The sequence below is a fragment of the Pongo pygmaeus genome, chromosome Y (assembly GCF_028885625.2).
Source record: "Pongo pygmaeus isolate AG05252 chromosome Y, NHGRI_mPonPyg2-v2.0_pri, whole genome shotgun sequence".
NCBI classification, from domain to species: domain Eukaryota; kingdom Metazoa; phylum Chordata; class Mammalia; order Primates; family Hominidae; genus Pongo; species Pongo pygmaeus.
The window spans coordinates 38,928,388-38,938,033 of NC_072397.2; the positions used below are offsets into that span (position 1 = coordinate 38,928,388).

Here is a 9,646-nt window from a genome sequence, read left to right on the forward strand (position 1 = left end):
CTACAAAAGTTTTTACAAATCAGGAAGATATGGTAGCTCACACCAGTAACCTTAGCAATCTATAAGTCCATGGTGGGTGGATCACTTCAGGCTTATAAATTGAGGCTGGCCTGAACAATATAGCAGGACTCTGTCTATAAAAAATATTAAAATAATTAAAGAAACTGAATAGTTATCTGAGCCTACTGGCCTTTTCCTGGAGAACCTGCTAACTGGGAGGCTGAAGCTGCAAGAGCATGCGTATCACAGGCTGCCACTAAGGAGATCAGACAGATACCTGATTCTTTTACGTAGCTAAGTGGATACAGCCTACTTTACGTTTACATTTTTTCATGTAAAAATGCTTCTTTTCTTACCTTTTTATGACTATAGGTAGGCTTGTAGTTTGGAGTCAGAAGACAGCTTTAGCTGAGTCATCTCCCCCTGAAAACACAAGGCATACTCCCTCCCTACACAGTCACCCATCTTAGCAACCCAAAATGCTCAGCCAGAATTTGACTTAGGTTGTTCTACATTTAATGTGATTTTGTCTTCTGATCCTCCCATTAACGCTCTCTTTTCTCCACACTCATCTCCCATCTTTTGCTACTGTCAGTAATCATTCATCCCCTCCCATCACAAAAGAAGCGTATACTCCATTCAGATAGAGCGACATGAAAATTCTCCAGAAAAGTAAAAAATTAAAAATATATATATTTTAATTTTGCACTTTTTTTAATTTTTAAAAAAGGTCAAAATTGAGGAACCACATGCATCTGGTGGGAGACGGGTTTTATCTTCACAAAGAATTTACTGATGTGAACATTTCTGTTGCATCATATTAGTAGAAAAAAATCTGAATTAAACAAGAACAAAAAACTGCAAAACCTGGGGTGAAGCCCTGCTGCTTTCCTGGGCCGGGCCCGCTGCCCTGGGCTCAGCGGCCGCCCAGAAGGCCGCGTTGCTGGGCCAGGCCCGGGGACACTCCGCCCCCACCCCGCAGTCGGGACTCGCATTGGCCGCATGGAGCCATTACAGCGAGGCGGTGGCCGACCGCTAGGACGACCCCAACTTCTTCAAGATGGTGGAGGGCTTCTTCAATCGCGGCGCCAGCATCGTGGAAGACAAGCTGGTGGAGGACCTGAGGACCTGGGAGAGTGAGGAGCAGAAAGAGAACAGGCTGCGCGGCATCCTGTGGATCATCAAGCCCTGCAACCATGTGCTGAGTCTCTCCTTCCGCATCGGGCACGACGACGGCTCCTGGGAGGTCATCTAAGGCTACACGGCCCAGCACAGCCAGCACCGCAAGCTCTGCAAGGGAAGTGTCCGTTACAGCACTGATGTGAGTGTAGATGAAGTAAAAGCTTTGGCTTCTCTGATGACATACAAGTGTGCAGTGGTTGATGTGCTATTTGGGGTTGTTAAGAACAATCCCAAGAACTATACTAGTAATGAATTGGAAAAGATCACAAGGAGCTGGCAAAGAAAGGCTTTATTGGTCGTGGCATTGATGTGCCTGCTCCAGACATGAGCACAGGTGAGCGGGAGATGTCCTGGATCGCTGATGCCTATGCCAGTACCATAGAGCACTATGACATTAATGCACAAGCCCGTGTTACTGGTAAACCCACCAGCCAAGGGGGAATCCATGGACGCATCTCTGCTACTGGCCATGGTGTCTTCCGTGGGATTGAAAACATCATCAATGAAGCTTCTTACATGAGCATTTTAGGAATGACACCAGGGTTTGGAGATAAAACATTTGTCCTTCAGGGATTTGGTAATGTGGGCCTACACTCTATGAGATATTTACATCGTTTTGGTGCTAAATGTATTGCTGTTGGTGAGTCTGAAGGGAGTATATGGAATCCAGGTGGTATTTACCCAAAGGAAGTGGAAGACCTCAAATTGCAACGTGAGTCCATTCTGGGCTTCCCCAAGGCAAAGCCCTATGAAGGAAGCATCTTGGAGGTCAACTGTGACATACTGATCCCAGCTGCCCGTGAGAATCAGTTGACCAAATCCAATGAATCCAGAGTCAAAGCCAAGATCATTGCTGGAGGTGCCAAGGGGCAAACAACTCCAGAAGCTGACAAGATCTTCCTGGAGAGAAACATAATTGTTATTCCAGATCTCTACTTGAATGCTAGAGGAATGAGAGTATCTTACTTTGAGTGGCTGAAGAATCTAAATCATGTCAGCTGTAGCCGTTTGACCTTCAAGTATGAAAGGGATTCTAACTACCACTTGCTTTTGTCTGTTCAAGAGAGTTTAGAAAGACAATTTGGAAAGCATGGTGGAACTATTCCCATTGTACCCACGGCAGAGTTCCAAGACAGGACGCCAGGTGCATCTGAGAAAGACATCATGCACTCTGGCTTGGCATACACAATGGAGTGTTTTGCCAGGCAAATCATGTGCACAGCCAGGAAGTTTAACCTGGGATTGGACCTGAGAACAGCTGCCTATGTCAATACCATTGAGAAAGTCTTCAAAGTGTACAATGAAGCTGGTTTGACCTTCACATAGATGGATCATGGCTGACTTCCTCACTATCCTCTTCACGTGTAACTTCTGCAGACCTATCACAAGTTTACATGCAACCACAGAAATCCCTTTCTCTCCTGACTCATTAATAATGGATACCTTTCTCAACAAGTCAGTCCAAATCAGCCCATTAAGGTGAAATAAGTTAAGGTTAGAGGATCATGTACAAGCTGAGTGTGAAAGTAGAAGTCCCCTACACCAGAGAGCCATTTTGGTATTTTGCCTTCAAATAAAAAACCTCCTCCATCTGGCTGTGCAGCCTTGCTCTGTGGCTTTTCCCAATGCAATCAGTGCTAGTGCTGGGGAAGGGACAGTCAAGAGCAGTCAGTTGCTTACTTATTTTGCTCTGGATGAGTCTGGGATATGCTGTAACTTTAACACATTTAAGAAGTAGGTGTGTGGCCTTTTCAGAAGGTGGCATGGTCCTCAAGTGAGTTCTCAGTATTTTATATCAGCAAAATAACTCAATTTTGCAGGTTGCAAACAAATATAAAAGCTGTTTGTGTTTACAAATTTTATTATTTTAGAATAGAATAAGTACATGCTGCTGTAATAAAATTGTCTTTAATCACTTAACAAGCCTAACCTTGACTCAAACAGTGAATGCCTATAAAAATAATAAATGAAAAAAACTAGTATTTTTATATCATAAATCAGTATTATTTATAGCTTATCATTCATGTATTGTTGTCCAGCAAACATTAAAAGCCCTGTGGATAATTAAGTTTTCTTCATACATGCAAAATGTTGGAGGCTATTTTCGTTAAAACCATCAGAATTTGCTTACTATAATTAAGACACATAGTCCAAAGAATGCAGGAAACTTTTTATCATGTTAACTAATTGTTCTCTTTTGAAGATCTATGGTTGACTAAACTATAATTCAAGTAGAATGTCCCAGAAAAAAACCACTTTGGCTCCCTGTTTGGAGTCTGGCAGGCTCTGAGCATTGCCAATTGCCCCTACTCACCTGACTTTGTATCCTCTCCTTTTAGAGGCTTTCCATTCTGCACCCAGCTTCACTAACAGAGAGCTGAAAACAACCTTGGGTTGAGTGTTTCATTTGGGAGTTATTTTGCCAGTGCCTTTTGAACAGTAGTGTCCCCATGAATTGCTAGATAATACATGTGTAAGAATCAGCTTTTTTTTTTTTTTAACTATAACACCTTTCAGAAATTTCTAACTACTTTGTAACTGCATGGATTAACCTGTTGATAAAAGCAGTTATTTAAAGTCTACATTTTCCAAAGAAAAAAAAACAAACCAAAACCTAAAGGATGTTAGATGAAGACAATCTTCTAACAATGACACCTCTTCCCAGTATGAAAGAACTAACTCCTACGATATGAGAAATATCAATATTTTATTTCTTTCTTCTACATATATTCAACACTTATCAATGTCAAAGAGTTCAAATTTTAATATGTCAAATTTCAACCATGAAGATATAAAAAGTCTTACTGTTAATGCAGCATTGATATTTTATTCAATAGTAACATTACTTTATAAATTCAAATCCTGCTTAATAATGTTAACAATTATTTGCAGGACACAAAGATTATTCCTTACAAAATCTTTTTTCATAGAGATTATGTTCTTGGAGCCAAATAAAAATTTTACTGCTTAGACAAACATACATGCTTACTTTTCTTACAACATTTTCTTGTTGTTATTATTTTTATTGTTATTATTATTTATTTACATCTCCTACTCTTTGGGATCTCCTTACAAGTAAATCACCTTCTTTGAAAATCTCTTTCATCATTCACATTTGTCAGATATTTACAGACATACCAAATAAAATCATTATTTATTTTTCTGATATGACTGAAAAAGGTTTTGAAGAGATATGCATATAAATAACTTTTTATTCTGAAATGTAATTAGTTAGTTTTATTCACAATTGTTCTCCCCTTGATTTATCAAGGTAAGTTTCACATAATGAAAAATTACATTTGAGTGTACAATTCAATGGAATTTAATATGTTTATGATGTCGTACAATCATCATCTATCTTTAGTTCCTAAACATTTCTATTGCGCAGCAGGAAACTCCATATCTACTAAAGAGTTCTTTTTATTTCCCACCCTCTCATAACCAGTAACCTACTTTTTTTCTCTATGGCTATATCTTTTTACCACATTGGTTTTGCACTGCAACAGTTTTCAATCCAACATGCCAAAGTCATAGAGGTTTTAAAATCGTTCACTTTTGTTTTCCTTTCCCTTTTTCTTTTTTTTTTTTTTTTTCATTTTGCAATTACCAGGACCTATGCTCCTCTCACCAGTCTAGTAAGAGTGTCTGTGTCAGGGAGAGAATTACATTTATTTCAGGGATTGAGGACATTATTTTCTTATTTATTTAAATGCTGCTACAGGGATGTGATTTTGCAGCCTACAATGTGTAAGTGAGCAGTCTATGTTTTATTTTCACTGGCTACATTTCTCAGACTGGGAAGGAAATACTTTTGGCCAGATTTTTATTGATTGCTAGGAGACTAAAGTCCTCTTGTGATGTCTTTGCTACTCAGCTTGACATATACTAGAGTGATGCTTTAGATTGCCTTACCTGCATAAGCCTTCTGAAGCTGCATTTGAAGCTTCAGTCTTGAAAACCATACAGGCTGGAAGAGTATCTAAAGAAATATTTATTTGAGATGGCACATGTTTCTTCAGAAACTCAAGTTGTTTCTCCCAGAGATGAATTAACTGATTCAGAAGCCTCCGCTAGATCACCACTGTGTAAACTCACATTCCCCAGGGACTCAGACTTAAGGTCAATGATTGAAGAAAATGCTGTTCAGGTTTTTTCACAAGAATCCTTGTTAAAATGGCCATGTGACACAGTGTGTGTTTCTGAGCCAGATAAAGATAATGATTTTTTTTTCTCTGACCTTCCCCAGGAAATATCAGAAAATATTTGAGAGTGACCAATTCAAGTCTATTCTATAGGATGGGAATGGAACTTGCATAGTGATTAATGAAGGACTCGTCAAGAAAGAAATTTTGGATAGAAAGTCTCCTTACAGAATATTTCAAGCTGACAGTATCAAAAGTTTTGTTTGACATCTCAGCCTTTATGGATTTAGTAAAATTTGACAGAATTTTCAAAGATCTGCCTTTGTAGCCACTTTTCTGGCGGGAGAGAATGAATCCATTGTCTTAAGCAAGATATTTAATATATTTCAATTACCACTTTACATAGAGTATATATGTAATTTTACTTTGTACATCAGTAAATATGTTAATACATGAAGTAAGACCAGATTTTGAAAATTATATAAAATACTAAGGTAAATTTTTTTTAATTTTTTTGAAATTATTGAGTTCAGCTTGAGAATTAACCTTCCAGCATTTTAAGAAATTTTGCTAACAACTTTGAATCTTACCAGTGAAATCAAAATAAATCTACCAAAGCCACTTAATGCAATGTTACTATTAATATATAACATGTTTTCACTTGAGGGCTTAACAACTTTAGTGCTCTTTTCCCAAAAGCACATTCTTGAAAATAGTAAACCATGTTCATGAATTTTTTGATGATATTAAGTTTGTGTGATGAAACAGAAATCTGATATTTTAAGTGTTTGTTATTGTCACTTGTCTCAACAAATTGCAACAGATCAGAATGCTATTTTAAATCAGTTGACGTCTATTCATATGCACTCTCATAGCACCTGCATCCAAGCAAGTGGCCACATTGTGAATTTCATTACAACCACAGCTTCTCAATACCGCAACATAATTCCCTTGCAAAACTGTTTTCTGGGGCTGATAGTGGAACCATCCGCTCTTCCAACAAGATATCCTGTGGTATTAGTCTACGAGGCTCCACATCCTAACCTGCTACCAGTAGGCAAACCATGGTTGCAAATGCGTACGATACCTGATACATCAGCTGTCCCTCATTCCAGGCCAGATCTTCAACCATCACAACTGGACAAATATCACCCTAATTACAAATGATCTTCCATTAAAACGGTATCAGATTATGCATGACAACAGAGACTAACATTTACATAGACCAAAAAAACCCTAAAAATATCTGCAATTATCTTACTGAAAAATAAAACTGTATGACAACTTATATGTTTGCGTTTTCTTTATTTCTCAAAGTATAGTTAAAAGTAAAATGATGTTTTCTTTCAGTGTCAGACTGTTGTACTACTTCCTATAAAAATATATGTGGGCTTTTTGATTATTTGTAAGGAAATTTGATGTGCTCCTTTGTAAGTTAAGTAATTTAGTTCTTTAAAGAATAAAAAATAATAAAGTCTTTGGGTCCACTTGCTGCTGAAACAACATGGTTCCACTGCCTGGGTAATTTGTAAAAAGGCTTATTTTGCTCATGGTTCTGGAGGTGGGGAAGTCCAAGGGGCTGCACCTCATGAGATCTTCTTTCTATGTTACAACATGGCAGGTTGACCTTATACGGTGAAGGGCATGAGATGAACAGAAAATCGGGACCAAAGTCATCCTTCATCAAACTCACTCACAAAATAACTAATTTGTTCTCCAGATAGCAAAATCAGATAATAAAATCAGAGTGGCACTTAATTTGCAGCAGCAGGATTGGAATTCTTACTGTTGAGGTTGGTGGTAGCAAACTCATTTATGGTTGGTTTCTGCTTCATGCTTAGATGGTGTGTTGAAATATTTTATACTTAGAACTTTCTAACATTTTCTGATTAGGGCTTTTTAAAATAGAAACAAACCCTTCCTGTTTTGAATTTAGCCAATTTATTGTAAAAATTCATTCATATCTTTCTACTTTTTAGACTGTGGATTTCTTGTAGACAGAAATTGTATCTTATACCTCTTTTTCTTCAGCAGTGGTGTGCCTGGCACCTAGTTGAATTGTCAGATTTGTTGAATAAGTAATGTAAAATTGTACCAGAAGTAAACTATTACATATATCAACTTTACACAGAAAACATTTTGCTAAGTAAGATGTATGAGTCAATTCACTCACTTGTTTAAGAAACATTTATTAAGTGACTACAGTATGTTATGAGCTAGGAATATGGCAGTAAACAAATCTCACCTTGCCTCAAACTTCAGTGGATCCAGGAGTCTCTAGAAGTTTAATTCTTTCTCAATCGGCAATTCCTCTTCACTGAAGATTTGACAAGAAGCTTTGAGAAGGCAAGAGTGTGTGAACTCAGCAGGTGTTTGTGATGTACCTACTGTGTGCCAGAAGCTGTAGTGTCACAGGATCTGCCTGTCTCCTAGCAAAGGTGAACACTAAAACCATTATTTTAAGTAGCAAAATTGCCAAATATGCCAAGTGATGGCAAGGGAAAGCACTGGTTCCCAAGAGTTTAATGGGCACTGAGCCTATTGTGGGGTCCAGGCATCTCTGGAATGGTGCCTTCGTAGGTCATGGTTGTCCCTCCTTGTTGCTCCTGCTGTCTCCTTCAGTTACACGTTACTTACTGCTTGATGCTCTGCATTGATGTACACATGGCCCAGTTTTCCCTGGTGGACTGCTTGGGACATTCTTGTCATCAGGCTCTGAAGACTTTGTTCACAGAGGTGTACTTTCCAGATGGGGAAGCCAGAGATCTGGGGTCCTTTGTTGAGGCCACTTTCACATTGTTTATCTTCCCTGACATACGTAACAGATGAAGCTCAGGGGAGCGATGAACGCCAGGGCACAGTGTGGACAATGTACAATTTTTCAAGCTCCAGCTTTAACTTTTTTTCTTACTGCTTTCCTAGGACAGTATATTTAGATGGAAGTAAATGAAAATAATGTTATTAGGGGATACGATTAAAATATATCCCACTTGCAAAAAAGGAAGTGGATTATTTGTGAACTGTAATACTTTATTTTTACTGAGAAATCCCCTTAAAACTTGGAACCTGCATAGAAGATAATTATTTCATTCTTCAAATGTTTAGTAGGAAACTATATGCCAGGACTGTGCTAGGTACTATGGATACATGATTGACTATTTAGTATAACATGCCTTGGAGTTTCATATAAATGGCTAATGCTGTATATACAGTGTGGTAAAAAGAGACTTCTGAGATGCACAGGGGACAGGCAATAAAGGGTATTTAAATGGTGGATAAATGTGTCTGGATGTTTAACTCAGGGCTGTTGAAGTTTTTCAAGGTAAGTGGTCTCAGAGTTTTGGCATTTTTAGGCCCTGGTAAATACTTTGTTTCTAGCTGATTATTGGCCACCATTACTGATCATCAATTGGCTCTGTCTGATCCAGCAACTCCACCACTGGGTAGCTACACTAAGGAAAATGAATAAATACCCGTACTTGTATGTTTCCTGCAATGCTATTCACGGTAGCACAGATATAAATCAACCTAATGTCCATCAACAGATGTTTGGAGAAAGAAAATGTAGAAAATATACACAATGAAATACTATTCAGGCACAAAAAAGAATAAAATCATAACTGCTGGAGACACATGGATGGAACTGGAGGTCATTATTGTAAGTGAAACAACCAGACAGAGAGTAAACATCGTATATTCTCACTCATAAGTGGGTGCTTAAAGATGTCTAGGTACTGATATAGAGAATGGAATGATAATGGAGACTTAGCAGGATGACAGGATGGGAGGGGTGTATAGTGAGAAATTACTTAATGGGTACGATGTCTATTATTCAGGTAATAGATACCCTAAAAGCCCTGACTTCACAATTACACAATCCATGCTTACAGAAAATTGCACTTGTAACCAATAAATTTATACCCAGAAAGTCTTAGACCTCTCTCTCTTCTCTCCTCTCATAAGCCTCAGAGCTCAATGATCCCCTTGGATCTCCACAGCCTCCTAAGTTTTGACTTTCCTACCTAACATGATTTTAGGCAGACATAAGGGAGTGTTTCAGGATGATGCTCTCTGTCACACTGCTTCTGAAGCAACATCAGAGGCTCTTCTGGTGGCCTTTATCTATTCACTGCTTTCGTCAAGGAATAAAACATCTGTGGTTAAAATTTTAAAAACTGTGTTTCCCACACACAATTCAGACCTTTCAGAACAGATTTTAGAATTTTAAGGAAACAGCATTTTCCTGAATCAAAAGGGCACTGTAGTGCAAAGGCCAATGTCACATAAGTACATTTTCCCCATCTGTAACATAACTCTCAGAT

General features: G+C 38.2%; 1 pseudogene; it reads left to right on the forward strand.

Annotated features, from left to right (window-relative positions):
- The first annotated feature begins 1,045 nt into the window (after nt 1-1,045).
- Nucleotides 1,046-2,570, forward strand: LOC129025858 (glutamate dehydrogenase 1, mitochondrial-like; annotated as a pseudogene).
- Nucleotides 2,571-9,646: the final 7,076 nt, after the last annotated feature.